The sequence below is a fragment of the Vulpes lagopus genome, chromosome 5, assembly GCF_018345385.1.
Source record: "Vulpes lagopus strain Blue_001 chromosome 5, ASM1834538v1, whole genome shotgun sequence".
Taxonomy (NCBI): domain Eukaryota; kingdom Metazoa; phylum Chordata; class Mammalia; order Carnivora; family Canidae; genus Vulpes; species Vulpes lagopus.
Window position 1 is genome coordinate 1,413,727 of NC_054828.1, and position 16,431 is coordinate 1,430,157.

At 58.2% G+C, this 16,431-nt stretch overlaps 1 long non-coding RNA gene across 1 annotated transcript; it reads left to right on the forward strand.

Annotated features, from left to right (window-relative positions):
* Positions 1-8,311: 8,311 nt before the first annotated feature.
* On the forward strand, positions 8,312-11,145 carry LOC121490660. Its single transcript, XR_005987739.1, has 3 exons — positions 8,312-8,456; positions 10,274-10,538; positions 11,110-11,145. It is a non-coding gene; the product is annotated as an uncharacterized LOC121490660 (long non-coding RNA).
* Positions 11,146-16,431: the final 5,286 nt, after the last annotated feature.

Here is a 16,431-nt window from a genome sequence, read left to right on the forward strand (position 1 = left end):
ACGCTCCCTGCTCCCCGCTGGGTCACTGCTGCACTAGGCCTCCGGGCCGGTGACTCCTGCCAGCCAGGGGACTCCAGCGGGTGCAGCTGCGGCCTGAAGACCCTCCCGCTTCCAGACCTAGGACCTGCCAATTTGACCTTTCCCTGGACGTTGATGACCTGCCGGCGAGACCCCCTGCATCAGGTGGGCCGGAAACCCAGTGACCAGTGTCCCTCTGAGGGACACTCCAAGGAGACACATGGGGAGGAGGAGTGGCTGCGGGGCTGGGACCATGCGCTGGGGGACACTGAGGACCACCGGCTGCCCGGAGCCCCTGGAAGGACCTGCCTGCCCTGCGAGATCCCTGGGGGCTGCTCTCCGGGCGTGAGCGCTTCCCCCCGACTTGCTGTGACTCACGGCGGGTTTCGAGTGTGCAGGTGAGCACGGCAGTGACGGTCTTCCGCTGGGGGCCCTGGGGGCCACCCCGGCCGCAGCCACCTCTGCTTGACGCAGGGATGTGTCCCGTTGGTTTCGCCCCCCGGGAATTGTCTGGTTTTGCTTCTACCCGGAGCGCGCAGGCTCACATCTAATCCGGCGTCGTCACTGCCTGGGATTTAACCGCGATCTCTGAATGTTTTGTCTTCTTGGAGCCGTGTGGCCAGCCCTTAATTACGGTCTCCTGATGCTGGCCTTCCCATCAACCATAAATCAGCCTCCTGGCCACCGTACCCGGCCTCCCTCGGGCGATCAATGTCTGCAAGTCACCCACCGCCTTCCCTTGGAGGTCACATCCCTAATTCACTGAATAATTAGATTTCCATGAAAATCAAAGAGACCGTCTGCGACAAGTGGCGGTGACTCGGTGCATCGATGATACCCACACACCTTGACCGCTCTTTATGGATGTCTCTTTATATTTTAATGAAAGAAAGGCAATTAGCTATAAGCTGATTACTAAGAACATAACCAGGGTCATTTCTTTGCAAAAAATCAATCAACAAAATGCTAATTACAGATGGTCTTTTAGGCTTGGATTAATCTATTAGTAATTAAAGCCAAGTGCAAATCCAACCTTGATCTAATTGTAGCCCAAAGGCACAAATGTCTTTTTGTTGACCGATGAGCTGCTGTTTCTTCACTTAACACAGAAGGAAGGCCCACCCGTCGTCTGGGACACTCACAGATGTAATAACGTTTTTTTGGGGGGAGGTCTTGGGAGGAAAACGTGGTCAGGGTGAATCTTTGAAAGATGGCATCTTTTTAGCCTCCCCCCTGATTCATTTATAATTTAATTTGCATTTTTATTGTGTGTATAACAGAAGCTTTTCTCTGCAGCGGAGCTGGGGGGTCGCAGGCCAGGGTCACCCCTCCCTGAGGACAAGGGCAGGCAGGTGCGTGGGGGCCCGAGGTGTGGGGCTCCTGCTCAGCCCCAGGGGAGAGGCTCCGCGAGCGGCTGTGGGCCAGGCCAGGGGCTCCAGGGCGGGGCTCCAGGCTGCAGGGACCTCCCTGCATCCACGGGAGGGGGTCTCCTTACTAGGCCTTCACGCCCTTGGGCTTGTTTTCCAAGACGGAGGAGAGCGGACAGGAGTGGCTGGAGGATCGAGGTCACGGGGCTCCTGGACGAGGGCACGAGGGTGGGGGGTGTCATCGGGGTCATGCGTGTCACAACCTGCCCTCGGCAGTCCTGCCGCCGCCCGGCCTTGCTTGGGGGGAGCTGTCTACGCGGAAACAGCCCCACGGCAGCAGCTCGCTGGTCGGAAGGGGTGTGTCCTGACCTCCGCTGTCTGTCAGGGCCTCTGGGGGGCCCTCTGGGGCCTCAGCTGACGGGAGCTTGGGGGGCAGGTCCTGCACACGTGCCCTAGGGGGACCGGCCTTCACCCCAGGTGCGTCTGTGCGGTGGTTTGTCGGCTGCTGCGTGTTTGACAACCGGGCTCAGGTCTTTGGAGATGGAGACACTCGGGGATGCTGCGAAGGGGGGGTGCAGCACCCGTGTCCTCAGGGTTCCTCCTGGGGTCGGGTGGGCTGGTATGCGGGGTGCTCGTGTGCTGAGTGCGCCTCACCAGGTGATGACGTTGGGGCGAGTGGTGGGGTCTGTGGTTCGTCGGCGACTCAGCTCAGACTCCCCGGTGGCCTGTCAGGGGCATCCACAAGGAACTGTCAGCACGTCCCGTCTGAAAGCCTGGGTGGTCCCCAGGTCTGAGCTGATGACAGGGACACACCCGGGAGTCAGGGTGGGTTTTGTTCTCCGGGCTCCTCGAGGACGCCGGTGGCAGTAGCACCTGCCTCCGAGGCCGAGAGCTGCGTTTCCTTCTGGTCAGTCCTGTGCCCTTGGCTCCGAGGCTGTGTCCCCACCCTCTCCAGCCCGTGATGATGGTGTCAGAGGTCAGGAGCACCTTGCGGGTCCTTGAAGGACCACATAGTCCACTGGACAGGTTGGTTCTGGGCTGCAGGGCTGCACCCTGTCCAGCCCCCCCTCCCAGGGCCACACGTGCCACCTCCCGGAGAAAGTGCCACAGTAATCGGGCCACGTGGGCCACCCCTGGAGGGGTCAGCAGAGGCCGGGTCTTCTGTGGGGCCAGAGCAGAGGGTGCCCGGGGCCCTGGACAGTGGAGCCCACCTCTGCTGCTTCCTCCCCACGGGACACGGAACCCCAGGGCGCTGGGTGACCCTGGAGGATGTCAGCCGTGGGTGCCCCAGGGTGCAGAGGTGTCCCTGTGTGACCTGGGTCGCCAGGGGCCGAGGGCGACTGCAGGGGTACATTTCCCAGCGGTGCCTCTCCCAGCACCCCTGCTTGCCCTTCGCCTTCATTAGCGATGCAGGGGTGAGTGGGGCTGAGTTGGGCTGTGTGCAGGGCGCCTGTGAGCCTGGCCAGCTGGGGCCAAGGGCTGGGGCACTGCTCGCTGGCTCCGGGGCCCCAGGTCGCAACCACGCGGGCCTTTCTGTAGGTCCCGGGGGTGGGGGTGGGGTGGGGGTGGGGTGGGTCCCGGGGTGGGGGTGGGGAGGCTCCGTGGTGCGTTCCTGCCACACACCCCACCCTCGGCTCTGGCCCCAAATGCACAGGTGCAGCCGCCTGGCTCCGGAGCGTGGACGCGTGTGGACACTCGGCACACAGTGTGGTCTGGCTCAGGGGCCTGTCCTGTGGGGAGGGTTCAGGTGCCCCCAACCTGCCTGTACGCCCAGTAGGGTCCGGGCGCATCTGGGCCCCGGGGTCGCTGTGCACAGATGCTCCTGTGCATGCCCGGGAGGAAGGGTGGCCCTGGTGACCTGGGCGGAGGAGGCTCCGGGGCAGCAGGTGCGCGGCCGTCACCCCCAGGCCCATGGGGATTGTAAAGGAAAAGGAGCTGCACTTTCATGCCCACAGGAGCTGCCTGCGTGTGCGGCGCTTGACCCCACAGAGGACGGTAGGCGGCTGCGCATCATGCAGACCTTGTCAGGGCCTTTCCTGGGGTCACGCTTGCTCCCCCACAGCCTTGGGGACCCTGGCTGTGCTCAGCAGACCCGAGGGGAGGGGTGCAGAGTCCACGGAGCGGGGTTCGAAGGTGCGGCCCCCATGGCGACCCCGCAAGACTCCACGTGCCAGCCACACCCCCCGTCATGCGCACAGCAGCCCCAAGTCACAACCCCCGGTCATAGTCCCCCCTTCACGTGCACAGCATGCCCAGCCACACCCCCGGGGACGTGCCCCCGCTGGCCCAAAAGCGCCCTGAGTGGGTTGGGGGACACGTGCGTGGCCGTGGGGAGGTGCCAGCGGGTGCGCACACACAGATCTGCTGTCTCATGGGCCTCGCTGTGCGTGGGCTGGAGACTGGGCCGGGGCTGCAGGAGGGATTTTTGGGGCAGCTCCTCCCGGGAGGCTGTCACCACCCGTGCCCACGGCCCTGTGCGGTCACTCAGGACCACGCCCCAGGGACACGGTGCTGAAGACCCCACCCGAGGCCGCAGAGCCCGTGAGAGGAAGTGGGGTCCCAGAGCCAGAAAGGGGGCAAAGGAGCTAGCGCCCCATCTCCTTGACCGGAAGGGGGAAACTGAGGCTCGGGAAGGGGTGAGGCTGGTCAAGGATCCTGCTCCATGAGCGCCAGGCCAGGGGGGCTGTGTGTGCTGACTCGCACATGGACGTGGACGGCCGGCGGCACCCCGGGGTGCTTGGGTCCACGCAGGGGAGCGGCTGCCGCCCTCATTACATCAGAGCAGGAGGTCCTGGGGTTTGAGGGTTAGAAAAATGCCTGAAGAAGGAGATAAGGAGACCTGGAATTAATGGATGAATTAGCATTTCAAAGGGAAGGAGCTGTGAGCCCAGCTGCAGGGATGGGATGCAGGGGTTGGCGCTCAGTCTCAGGTGGGCGTCTCGGGTCTCGGGTTGCCCAGCCGCCCCCCCCCCCCCCCCCGTGTGGGAGACCCGCTGCCCCGTGGACAGGGGGGGTGGGGTGCAGCTCCCGCCCCCTGCTGACCAGCTCGCCATCACGGCCGCCACGTCCAGGGCGCTTTCCCACGGCCGTTGGCGGCCAGCACCGGGTCCTTGCCTCCTGTCGTACCGGAGGCCGCGGCCGCCCTGCACAGAAGGGGCGCGTGGTGACCGCGGGTCGGCGGGCTCGGCCACCCTTCCTCGCCGTGCTGGAGCTCCCTCCCTGGGTTCCTGGGCTCACAGGGGGTGACTCGGTCTCCATGGTCCCCAGACTGGCCAGCTGCTTTGATGACCCCAGGGGGCACTGCAGGGTGATGGTTGTGCAGGGTTCAGGGTCGTGCAACGGGCCGAGCTGTGGGTTGTCAGCTTGTTACTTTATGTGCAGAATTAGCCACATGCAGCCGTGTCATCAGTGATCAAGAAGATGAAAGTTTTTGCTTAACAGCTGCTTGGAGAGAACCCTCGGTCTAGGGATTGGGGAGGCAAACATCTTTCATGTCACATAATTAGTTTCTTTTTTCCACCTTTGATAAACACCCTCATTTGAAATGTGTTCTGCGGTGCCTCTCCTGGGCCAGGAGGGGAGGGGCGGGGAGGGCTGTCCGTGGGGCTGTGGAGCCCTGGGGGTGCCCAGCCCGGCCCTGCGGTTCAGCTGCCCCCATGGGGCCGTGTACCTACTTCACCCTGAGATGCCAGCCCTGGACAGTCGGCCCCGCAGACGCTGGAGCCTGAGGCCTCGGACCGGGCTGGTGTCCCAGACCCCTTGGCGTCCTGGCGAAGCGTCTGGGCGGGGTTGGACCCAAAACCCTCTGTGGGGACAGCAAGTGGAGGGGACAGCATGTGCCCCCATCTTTGTTCTCGGGCCCACCCTCCTTCACACGACGGCCGGCTTGCTCACAGAGCACAGGGGCAGGGGTCCTCTCCTGTCCCTGTCAGCTGGCAGTTCTCTGTGAGTGACCCTCCGGCCCTCTCAAGTTCCCGTAAGTGCGCGGAGAAGCCCGCAGCCACCACCACCAAGCAATGCCGTGCAGGGGGAGGGTCCACCGGGTGCTCTGAAAACCTCGGTGTCCTGGGATCTGTGTTGGTGGGAAGCTCCCCGCACCGTAAGCCCCGCTGATGAGGCAGGCTGGCCCCGCAGACTGTGACCCCAGAGGAGGGCCTCCCAGCTCGTGCTCTGGGGACGTGGTCCGAAAGGCAGGGCAGAGGGGCCTCAGAGATGGGTCTGGGTCCCTGCAAATCCCGGCGGTGGGCTGGGTGGAGGGGCCACAGGGGGCGGCAGGGAGGGTGGGACGGAGGCCCTGCTGTCGGCGCCTCCAGGACTCAGCCCGCGGGGAGGCCCATTTGGGCACCAAGAGGGAGGACAGAGCCTGGGGCCAGGGCTGCCCCGGGGCCGCGCGGACACATCCTGCTCCCTGTCCCCCAGTGCTGCACATGGGACGCGGTGCCAGGTGAGGCCTGGCAGGCCCAGAGGCAGGGGACCAGGCCCGTGGTGGTCACCACCCTTCCCGGAGCCGCTGGGCCCTCGGAGGAAGGGAACCCCAGGTCCCCACAAAGCAGGTGCACAGCGTCCCCCGGCGGGAGAGACCGCTACACATGCACAGAAATGGGAGATGCTGCCGCAGCGGAAACTGCATCCTGACAGTCATCAGACAAAAGCTCAAAGCCCTTGTCGCAAATACGCCGAAGAAGTTCAAGAAAATATGTGGGGCCCGGGAAGAGACGCGGGGTCTTGAAGAGCATCGCAAAGCCAGGCCAGCTGTAGGGAGCACGCCTGCGGCTACCGTCGACCCCAAGGATGCAGGGACTGACCAGCCTAAGCAGGGACGGACCCGCTTGGCTGCGGCTGGGGCTCGGTGCCCGGAAACCGTGAACTGACGACCCGCAGGAATGAATGGGGCGCGGGCGACAGTGGGGAGCGGCCCAGAGCCCAACGGGAAGCCCGACGGCTCGCACGTGATGGGAGATGAAGACGAGATGTGAGCGCTGGTGGGATGCAGAGAATCCGGGGATCAGAGGTAATCCTGTAGCTTCAAATGCTTCAACTGGAAACCAAGAAAAGATTTCAGGAACGTGGGTCTCCACCTTCGCAGTTACATGAGGGGAAACGCATGGACGTGGGTGAGCAGCGGGGCAGGGGCCGCGAGTGGCGATGGCCGGGGACACGGGGCCGAGTGTGCGAAAGCCTCCGTCTGCAGGCGGACCGGGCCCTGGGAAGAGGCCCGGGCTCCGGAGGGCTCTGTGTCTACCAGGGCGACAGGAACCTTCCACAGACACAACAGGGTCACGGGGTTTGGCTGATGGATCCTGAGAAGACTTTCAGGCAGAAAGAGCGTCGCCCCACGTTTCCAGCAAATGGAAGAGGAAGTAACACCTCACCACCAGTTGTACAGCAAAACCCTGACACGGCCGCCTGAGAAATCACCGGGAGGAGGACATCACAGAGGGATTGTCTTCCTGAGGACAGACGGAAGGATCCCCCAGGGAACACGCGCAGCAGGAGCCTGGCCCCAAGCAAACCCACATGATGCATCATGGCCCAAAGTGCTTTATTGGGAGTGCAGAGCTGGTTCGTGTTCAGACACGTGTCAGTGGGATTTCCCTCATCACTAGAAAAGGGGAAAAAACATAAAATCTTATTTATTGATGTAGAAAAACAATTTGGCAACACTTAACATGTATTCATGATAAAACTCAGAAATACAGGATGTAGTGAAACTTCAGCTTGATAAAAATCAGCTGCACTTTCCAGGAGGTAGCACCTTCCAGGTAGCATCACCCAGGTGGCACCTTTCAGGTAGCACCTTCCAGGTAGCATCATCCAGGTGGTACCTTCCAGGTAGCACCTACCAGATGGCATCATCCAGGTGGCACCTTCCAGATAGCACCTTCCAGGTGGCATCATCCAGGTGGCACCTTCCAGGTGGCACCTTTCAGGTGGCATCATCCAGGTGGCACCTTCCAGGTGACATCATCCAGGTGGCACCTTCCAGGTAGTACCTTCCAGGTGGCATCATCCAGGTGGCACCTTCCAGGTGGCATCATCCAGGTAGCATCATCCAGGTGGCATCACCCAGGTGGCACCTTTCAGGTAGCACCTTCCAGGTAGCATCATCCAGGTGGCACCTTCCAGGTAGTACCTTCCAGGTGGCATCATCCAGCTGGCATCATCAAGGTGGCACCTTCCAGGTGGCACCTTCCAGGTAACACCATGCATACTACCGTGACTTGACTGTTTCCTCTGAAGAATAGGAACACGGTCAGAACCTGCCCCCCCTGCACGGAGCAGCGCACTGGCTGCGGGACAGCAAGGCCCCGAGACGAGGGCCACGAGTGCACTATATTCACACAGAAAGGACACAATTTTCTTCGTTTTTATATTTATTTATTTATTTATTTATTTATTTATTTATTTATTTATTTTTCCTTTGTTTTTAGATCACAGGATTGTCTATGTGGAAAATCCTGAGGTGTCTACGGGAAAACTATTAGCGTGGTAACCGGGTCAACAGTAAAACCGTTGTGTTAGTGGAACCAGCAATAAACGGGTGGAAAGTGAGTTAAGGAACCCCATTTCGGACCGCAGTGCATCGTGTCAAGGAGCGCGTCCCCGCAGGCTGTGTGGGGTCAGCGCGGGAGCTGCAGAGCCCTGCTGAGCGCAGTCAGCTCAGTGGCCAGAAAGCTCGGGAGCCGCCTCTGTGGGCTGGAGACACAGTGTTCGTGAGCTGACTGTTCTCTCCAGATTAATTTATCCCAACAGCCCGCGTATAAAACATGGAAATTGGCAAGCTGGTTCTAAAAAACATATTGTCCTGCCAAGGACCTGGAATACAACCAAACACTTTTCAAAAAGAAAAACTTTCTCCCATCCGGTTCATGTGGATGTCTAACCATGTTTTGTGCTGGAAATTCTAAAGGTTCGTCTTCTTCGCCCCAGGTTGCGACATGCCTGGAGCTGTGCGGGGTGGTGTGAGGCCGTGACGAGCCACGGGGCCACCTGCCCGCCCTGTGCTGCGCTCCGGGGCTGGCGGCTCCAGCCGGGATTCGGGATGACCCCTCCTGCCAATCCGCCGCTGAGGTGAGTGGCTCCGGAAGTCACTGCAGAAGGAGACGTGAGGCCCGGGGTATCCCGAGTGTTGTCGGGCTCGGAGCAGGCCGCATGTGGCCTCATGAACTCATGTGCTCCAGCCGCCAGAGCTCGGCAGCCCGGCCCTACCTAAGGGCTGTGGGGAGCAACACACGTGCCCCCCTGCGTCCCAGTAGGTGGAGACAGGGCTCTCCCCTCCTCAGGCCCCAGGTGGTGCTCCTGGGTCTGCTGGCGTTTCAGAGGGTCACTTGTCTGGCCCGAGGGGGCACGGGCTGCTGCTGCTAGTACGTGGCTCTGTTTCCGAGCTTCCTGCTCGATCCCTTTGTCGCCAACATCCCATCACGATGCCTTGATGCCTACGTGGTATGCTGTCCCGCTACCCATGGGTGTTAAGAATTTTGACCAGGGATGATTCTGAACGCTGTAGGGACGTTCCCTGGCTTTCAGGAAAAGGCTCAGATTCTTCCTCACTGGCATCTCTAAGCATTAAACCCTGGGTCGTATGTGGGCTGTTGAGAGTTGGGCCCACAGTCAGTGGCCAAGGCTTGCAGGCTGCCCCTAGGGTGCCCCTCCCCTGGTGGAGTCCTGGAGGAAGGTCCTGGAGGAGGGTCCTGGAGGAGGGAGCTGGAGGAGGGAGCTTCAGGAGAGTCCTGGAGGAGGGTCCTGGAGGAGGGAGCTGGAGGAGGGAGCTGCAGGAGAGTCCTGGAGGAGGGTCCTGGAGGAGGGAGCTGGAGGCGCTGCTAGGCCTGGCTGGAGGCTGGAACTGAAGCCCCTCCTCTCCCTCCTGCCTGCCCCTGAGGTAAGTGCAGAAGCAGTAGGTCCCCCCCACCCAGGGCCAGGAGGGGTGCAGGTGGGCAGGAGGGGTGGTGGGACGGGGCATCTCTGAAGCCATGGGGGGCCCGGATGCCTAAGCGGGGCCAGCTGTGGGGGGACAGAGGGGACTCGCCTCACGCGCTGGGTCGGTTGACTCATCACAAGGGCAGGCCTTGCAGTTGAGGGCGCGGCCCCGGAGCTCAGACCCTTGGGTGCCAGTGCGGTCGCGGGGAGCGAGCGTCACAGAGGTGGCCGTGCTGGGTCCTGGGGTGGTGACGATTCCGGGCCAAGGATCCAGCTGTGGATTGGCCGAGCTGAACTCCTTAAGGCTGATGGGACGGACACCCGCAGTCCCACGTGGGGCCTCGGGGAAACCACGGCCACTGGGCTTCCTGAGTCCGGGTCAGGGCGTTGGGACGGGATGTGAGAATCCCCGAAACTATCTTTTTCACTTTCTTTTCACAGAAGAAATTAGTGTAAAAGCTTAGGCTGATTTTATTTTTTCCAAGAAGAGCAGAGAGCAGGGACCTGTCCCGTCTCTGTGGGGAAATTTGTCCTCAGGACAGAGCGACATGGGACGTCTTGGGGCTTTTCATGAGCTGGGAGGCTGGGGAGTCTCACCTGCGGGGCCCCCACGGGCTCCTCCAGCATTACAGCTGCGCCGTCGTCTTCTTGCAACCACCAGGAAAATGGTCAAACTGCAAAGCAGCGAACACGAAACGGGAAATAAACATTTCTGATGTATGTTTTATATAATCAAGGTATTCCTTATTAAAAAGCCAAATTCTACATTCTTTTTGCTTATATATTTAAGCAAAGATTAAAAAAAATAGTCTGCTAGAGTCAGCAAGTCTGCGGGGAGAAGATATTTTTATAACAATGGAAGGAATGTCAACTGGAACATCATTTTAAAGACTCATTTAACAAAATGAATCAAAATCTAAAAATAATAGTCTTCAATAATGTGCCTGTGGACTGTGGTTCTTTCATTGCAGCGGGTCTGGACCCTCATCTGCAAGGACTCGGGTCTTTAATATCGCGAAGGCCGGGTGCGCGTGGGCGACCTGCCCCGTGGTGACCAGGGGAGGTGACGGGCGTAGAGGGGACAGGGCGACCGCCCATCAGGTTGGAGGCTCTGCCCCTGGATCCGAAGCCTGGCTGCCCTGGGCCCTGCGCTCAGTTGCACTTGAATATTTCTGCGTGTAGACGCGCAGGACGACCCCGAAATGCGGGGACTCAACTTACCAAGCGAAGTTGCAGGTGCGTTTCCTGTGACACAGCATCACATGGGGGCGGAGGGACCCAGGAGGGGGTGCGGGCTGGTTGCTTCTGGAAGGTTTGAGAAAAGGCATGTCGAGAGGAGCCTGTAAAGGCTTTATCATCTCCGCTCCGGGTTTCCACTCTCCGTGGAACCATCTACAGGAGGGAGGCCCCAGAGGCTCCAGCAGGAGGAGCGTTTTCAGAGTTTCCTTCTAGAACCCGGGTGGGTGGGCCCTTGTCGGACATCACGGGTGCACCTGCGACGACCGTGCGGGGTCGGGCCAGGAGAGGAGCGAGGGTCCGGCCTGTCCTCCCGCAGGCGGATTTGGAGCCCCTCCCCGCTCCCTGTAGACATGCGTTTCCACCTTCCCATCCTTGACCTCATCCCTGCCCTGCCCAATACCTTGGCCACGTCGGCCCAGAGCCTGGAGCCCACGGGAGAGGAGCCTGGCGGATGCTGAACCCGTGAGAAAAGAATCCGATTCCGGGGGTCTTGCCGAAAATCTGTGTTTACTTTAAAAACAACATTGATCTGGCTTTTCCTGATACTGTTTGCATTTTCTCTTTTTAGAAATATTCTGAGGGCAGCCCGGGTGGCTCAGTGGTTTAGCGCCGCCTTCGGCCCAGGGCCTGACCCTGGAGACCCTGGATCAAGTCCCACGTGGGGCTCCCTGCATGGGGCCTGCTTCTCCCTCTGCCTGTGTCTCTACCTCTCTCTCTCTCTCTCTGTCTCTCATGAATAAATAAATATTAAAAAAAAAAAAAGAAATATTCTGATGACGTGTGGTCCCTGTGCTGTCAACCCAGCTCGCTGCCCCTGCTGTTTCCAGGATGCTGTCAGCAGGGTCAGGGAGGGCGCGCAGGGGTGTGGGTGCGTGGGGCATGGATGGTGCTCCTCGGTGCCTTCGCCGTCCACACACGATTCGCCCCGAGTGCTGGGCTTCCTGTGCTCCGGGCTCCACCTCGTTGCACAGCACGTAGACTCCACGAGGTGAGAGGTTTTAAAATACTCAGAACTTAAAAGAGCAGAACTCCGGGTGGTCTACATCGCAGGCTTCTCTGAGCTCAGATGGGTCTTGCCCACTGCCAACCAGCAGCCGGCGCTGGGGACCGATGGCCGTGAAGACGGGTCGTGGCCTCAGGGCTCCTCAGCTTGCCCCTCTCCCCCTCCCTGCTGCAGCCCCGGGGGAGGGTCTACACTGGGTCTACACTGGCGTGAGCCCCAGCTGCCCAGAAGATGAGTGTGTGGCCCCGGGCAGAAGCTACCACGGATGGATAAACTGATCCTGTGTCGTGAAGCGGACCAGACCAGGGCAGTGCGCACCCCCCCCTCCCCCGCGTCTGACACGCGTACACGCACTGTCACATCCTGGGGTTCGGCTGTGAGCAGACGGTCTGTGTGTTGCCATGACGGCGGTGGGAGCACCTTCTCTTTCCAAAAATGTTCAAATGTGGGAGCGACCAAGTCCGGCCTGGAACCATGAGAGACAGAAACCAACCAAGGCCGGAAGCTGATGTGCCTGGGCCCTCGGGGGCCCGACCCCGAGATCAGAGCGGCGAGTCAGGGCGCTTTGGCCCAGACGCCGGGGGAGAGGAGCACACGGCGACGGCCGTGCGGGGGTCCCTGTGAGCGGGACGTGTACGTCTCCATGTGAGGGGCGGCGGGGGGGCAGGCAGGCAGGTCAGCGCCCCTCGTGTCTCCGGGGGTGGGCTGTCACCCCGGCCTCTGAGTGGCGCTCTGGTCCTGCCACATGGGCGGAGGCGGCTCTGGAGGTGAGCACACAGGTGGGGGCTGCCTTGCTCACGGAGCCCACGTCCTCAAAGCCCACCACCCGCGGTTTCAAAGTCCTCACTCTGGTGGCAGATTGTGTCCCGAGCTTGGCTGTGCTCCCTATGGACCCGCGGTGAGCACGTTGCTCCTTGAGGTGCAGAGGACACAGCACACGGACCAGAGGCCTGTGCCGGAGACAGTTGAGTGCAGAAGGACTTACAGGCACACCTTTACGGCCCGACACCTGCTCGGCTGCTCACTCAGCTTCTCTGCTGACCTGACCCTGACCTCCTGCTGCTCCCAGTTCTCCACTGACCTGACCTTGACCCCCCACCACTCCCTGTTCACCGCTGACCTAACCTTGACCTGTTCTCTGCTGACCTGACCTTGACCTCTCACTGCACCTGATTCTCTGCTGACCTAATCTTGACCTTCCACTCTTCCTGGTTCCCCGTTGACCTGACCCTGACCTCTGGCTGCTCCCAGTCAGTCAGGTCCCCCTCCTCCCTTCAGGTGCCCACCCCCGAGTCCCTGCTGAGTGGTGAGCTCCTTCCGCTCTCGGCCAGGGGTGTGTTGGAGGCAAGCGTGGCTGCCCCGCGGTGGCGCAGGGGAGATTCCCGCTGCTTCTCCAGGGAAGCAGGAGGTGGATTCCTCTTGCTCGCGGTGAGGGCAGAAGCAAGAAGCTGAGTGCTTGGGGACACCACCCGTGACCAGCAAGGAAGCCACACCTGGAACAAAGGCCTGTGGAAGGCTCTGCAGAGAAATCCAGAAGAAAAGGATGTTTGGTGACATCACTGATCCTCTGATGACCTCAGACACCAGGCTCTCGTGAACTCTGGGATTTTAATTCTTGTGAATTAATAAACTTCCTCTATGTTTGATACATGTAAGATAATATATGTGACATAAGTCACAAAACGTTGTGTAAAAACCTAGCGTCCTGCCTGAGATCGTGGGTTTCGTCTGTGTTTGTGTTTCTGTTTCTGTTCAGTTATGTGTCTTTCCCGCTGACGGTTTGGCTCCGTGTTACTAACAACCCTCAATTTGCCGCTTTTTTCAGTTTCTATGGTGTCTTGTGTTGAACAGATGTTCATATTTTAATGTAATTATATTAATAAATGTCTAATTTTATGGTTAGTGTTTTATATTTGTTTATTTGCTTTAAGCAATCGTTCCCAGGCATGAGGAGACCTTCTGTTATCATCTCAAGAACCGTCTTTTGTGGCTGCCCATCTGCACAGAGTCAGGTCTCCTGTGCGAGTTCTGTGTGCTGCATGTTTCTGGTTGGCCGCATTTGTTGGGTTAAGGAAGATTTATTTTTTTTTAATGATTTTATTTATTTATTCATGAAACACACACACACACACACACACACACACAGAGAGAGAGAGAGAGAGAGAGAGAGCAGAGACACAGGCAAAGGGAGACGCAGGCTCCATGCAGGGAGCCCGACGTGGGACTCGATCTCGGAACCCTGGGATCAGGCCCTGAGCTGAAGGCAGACGCTCAACCGCTGAGCCACCCAGACATCCCAGGACGATTTGTTCTATTACTGTTTTTCTAAGAGCTTTTTTAAAATCGTGATTTTTGAAATCATAAATAAATACTGGGTTTTACAAGATACTCTTTTGCATACACCAGGGTAATCATAACATCCTCATTTCTTCTTAATAAGTAAATTTGCTGAGTGATAATTATATATTTTTCGCATGTAAAACCACTCTCGTATGTCTTAGATGAATCAAACACATATTTTTATTGATTATGAGATAATTCTACCCCTGTTTTGCTTGGACTTTTAACATCTATACTTTGTTCTGTTACCAGACTTCTGGGAGACCACTGAAGGATTTAGAGGATATTTATTTCTTTTCTAGTCTTTGCAAGTTTTTATTAGCACAGGATGGCCTGTCCCTGGAAGGTGACGTATGTGCTACATTTATTCACTGTTTGTAGGACTATGAGAATTTCTGTTTTTTCTTAAGTAAATTTTAATGCTTTTGAGAATTGTGTATTTTATTACAGTTTTCAAATGCACAAAGCTGTTGCTCTCTCCACCTTCCCATGTTTGCTGCAGCGAGCCGGTCTCCCCACCTCCTGATGAACAATGTCTGATCGCCTCTGGTTGCCTCACCTGGTCTCCGACCTAGTGGGAGACTCTGCGTATTTGCTGGGTCTCTTCACAGGACTCGCCAGGTCGTCTGTCCTCCTGGGTGTTCTTCCCCTAAAGCCCCGTTAGGCACACTTATGTCCCGTTTCTCTCATGGTCTGCACCTTGGTTTCTGTGTCCCAGGGTTACATTCTGTACCTTTCCTCACAGCAGCGTCACCCAATCTCACGCGGGCTGATTCGTGCTTCATGCACCGTCGCTCACTGCTCAGTATTGTTTTCTTCCCTCCGTAATGTGTTTTTTGAGCCTTTTGTTGGTTAGGACTGTGTTTATCATCTCAAACCTGTGGGATTTATTTATTTATTTATTTATTTATTTATTTATTTATTTATATTTTATTTATTTATTTATTTATTATTATTTTTTTGAAACCTGTGGTTTTAAAAATCATACCTGTCATGGGTGCCTGGGGGGCTCAGTCGGTGATGCGTCTGCCTTCAGCTCAGGTCATGATCTCAGGGTCCCGGGATCAACTTCCGCATCGGGCTCCGAGCTTCTCCCTCTGCTCCTCCTCCTGATTGTGCTCTCTCTCTCTCTCCGTCTCAAATAAATAAATAAAACCTTAAAAAAAAATTGTGCCTGCTGATTACTGACTTCTCATGTAGCTGTCGGTGATGCCCACACGTGCTCCTGCAGACTCCCCACCCTTGGGCGCGCGGTGTGACGGTGCTGACTCTCGTTTATGGAGGTGTTTCCTTGTGTGATGGGGAGTTTCGGACGGGAGCTCGTTTCCTCTGGAAGCCATGAAGGTCATATTGAGAATGAACCTCCGAAGATGACTGTGCTGGTTTTGGTAAACACCGGTGTGACCCCGGGGTTGCTTCTGTCCCCCCGTGTAGACACAGCTGTGTCAGGAGGCCTCCGTGTCTGCCTCCCCTCTGTGTCCGGGCATGAGTCACGTCCCTGGTGTCCCTCCTGTGGTCACCCGCCGCCCGCCGTTGCTGCCACCTCCCCTCGAGGCCCACTTTCCGATCCCTCCATTACTCCCTGGGTCTTTGGAAGGAAACATGTGGGATCTTCCTCTGACTCTCCTGTGATGAAAGGGTCTTAGTTGTGTCGATTTTCTTGCAACCAAAGATGCTGGTTGGTCCAGTCCCGCTGACACCTCACGTCTGCCCGGCGGTTGTCGGCAGGCCTGAGACCACTCCTGTGGCCAGTCTGCAACCTTGTCAACAGTGCCCCCCACCTCCAAAGCCTGCACACCCTCGTGGACGGCATGTCAGAGACCCGCTCAGTGGGTGGGTAGGCGGGTGAATGCACCCAGTGCCCTGAGGGGCCTCGTGGCAGGATCTTCAAGGAGACCGCGGGGGACAGTGAGTCATTGTGACCCGCATTCTGACTCCACATCACAAGTGTGTTTTTGCTGAACTGGATCGGCCACGTGTCAGGTTAGCTGAGTCCTGCGTCAGTAGAATTAAGAGTTCATTTGAATTACAAGTACTTCTGAGGTTATTGATCCTGAGATTAATTCTTGCTGACCATTCTTTTGGCAAAGTTATTATAATGCAGCGATTAGGCTTTATCGTGAAAACAGGGTATGTAACATGTTAATGGGCTTATCCTGTCTCATAATTTAATAACAAGCATCGATATTACTCCCGGTGGCCTGTCCCATCCCCAGCGTGTGTTCAGTGATGTACGGGCCGAACTGTTTTCCAAAAGATACATTGGCGTCCAGGCCCCAGAAACTGTGAGTGTGACCTTAGTCGGAAATGGGGTCTTTGCAAAAGTGACCCAGTTGGGGTGAGTCCCTGGTGTCGGAGGGACCGCAGTACAGTGACTGGTGTCCCCCTAGGATGAGTGGGCATGGGGCAGGCAGAAGGATGCCCGGGGGCAGAGGTCGGGTGCTGTGTCTGGAGGCCACGGGGCCCCCGGGAAGGTGGGCACCACCACGAGCTGAGACCCAATGACGGGTGCTCCCGCCGGGCCTTCCAAGGGACACCACGGTGCTG